The sequence below is a fragment of the Cryptomeria japonica genome, chromosome 10 (assembly GCF_030272615.1).
Source record: "Cryptomeria japonica chromosome 10, Sugi_1.0, whole genome shotgun sequence".
Taxonomy (NCBI): domain Eukaryota; kingdom Viridiplantae; phylum Streptophyta; class Pinopsida; order Cupressales; family Cupressaceae; genus Cryptomeria; species Cryptomeria japonica.
The window spans coordinates 792669939-792671907 of record NC_081414.1 but is presented as its reverse complement, the minus strand read 5'-3'; positions in this window follow the sequence as shown (position 1 = coordinate 792671907).

The window sequence follows — 1969 nt, the reverse complement described above, 5'->3', positions numbered from 1 at the left end:
AAAAAAAGTTTGTTAACATTTGCTCAAAATTTGATTCTCTAGCCTAATGTATAAACAATTAACTGAACTAACTGGAATAACGATTACATGGGATGATATACATACACTCAAATTTATTGTGGAAGCTCTTCCAAATTAATCTATACCTTAGATGCTATCAGCTTATTTGAACTCCTCTACGGACTACAATTGCAATAACAATAAAATTAATAAACATGATAAGTAGATAGATCATCTTCCTGCTGATGAAATAATTGTTTAACTATTAAATTTTCATCCTTATCTGCTACCGTGTAAGCATTCGCTGGAAATCAAGTAATTTTATGCATTACTCAAATTTTCTTTACCCTAGATATGAGCTAATTTTATACTAGTCACACTATTTCAAATTATAATCATATAAGATTGTGTATTGCTGTGGTCCAGTTAAATTGGCAACCACTACCTTTGTATGTGGCAGTTTTAAATGGTGCTGTCATTTATCAATATTCAATGTACAATTATTCGTTTTATCTCTGCGGGACTGCACTTCGTTTCAGAGCACACATAACAAGTTTGCACAGATATTTGGTTGTAATACGTTTCTTTTTTGCACAGATATCTCACATTCGTGATATCCATCATTCCAGAATTTATTCCCAGTGGCTCCTTCATTTTCATCATTAACAGATCACTTGTACAGCTCGCCATGTCATCTCTTGAACAAAGCCAAGTCGAGCACAGAAAGACAAGTGAAATTAATTTGTTAGCATCGCCCAACTATGCAGAGAATTTTTTATCAGATTTTGCCGGTACCGTTTTCTTTGCAATCTTCTCATTTTTTGTCCAAATATTTTGGTATTTAAAATTGTTAAATTAGGTTTTTCTAATTGATGAACTGGGCCTCATGGGATTATATCTGCCAAATATTTTGGTATTTAAAATTAATAAATTAGGTTTTTCTTACCTGTTTTCAGTGCCTCTCTGCTTCTTCTCCAAGCTTTTTAGCTGCTACAATGGAAATACTGATATGATATGTTCCAGATGTAAAGATTAAAACAAGTAGAGAAAACACATAATAATGAACACAAAACAGCAGAAAGAATAATAGACACAACAAAGAACTCAAGACACAAGATTAACGTGGTTCACCACTAAATGGCTACGTCCACAAAAAACACAAGGAGAATTCTTATTAACCAATATCCAATTACACAGTACATAATGTATGGGCTACACACAGCCATTTATATAAACATATCAAATATGAAATGAAGAGTCTTCTGGGGAAGACAAACAGCCATGTGACTATTGGGCTTCATATACCCAACAATCTCCCCCGTGAAGTTCAACAGGCACAGCCTTTAACATTCCCTGCATCTCCATTCCAAGGCTCATAATACAACTAGCTCTTGAGAAGATTTTAATATCACCAAACTCTGTTCATAAATAGTGCGAATTAATCTTCTCCAAGTCAAATCAGAGTTAAAAACATATTCTCTAACTACTTCATCTGGTAATCCATAATCAGGAACACTACTATCAACAGATGCATAATACACTCCTCTGTCAAAGTCTCTTGCTTTTGTGCTCCCCCGTAATAGAATATCTAGAATATCACCATTATCAAATTTTAATACCCAAATATAAAACTCTTGTACAAGTGTGAATAGCCTACCAACATCACTCCCAATTCTCACGGTTGCCTTACTGAATGAATTTGTTGTATTTTGTGCAGAAACTTGTGCAGTACCTGCAATCAATGCATTCCACTCCACCTCTATTTCTGCAATTTGGAGCAATAAATCATCACTCTTTTGTTCTTTTTGAAATTCATTTTCCTCAAAGACCTTATCCTCAGTCTTTCTGAAGTCTTCTAGATCTCGCGCAGCCTTGAGCCAAAGGCTCTCTCTCACCTCTGTGAGCTCTATAATCCCTGCGCTCTTGGGATATTCAATCTCTAGGAACCCTAAACCCTCTTGTGGATTCT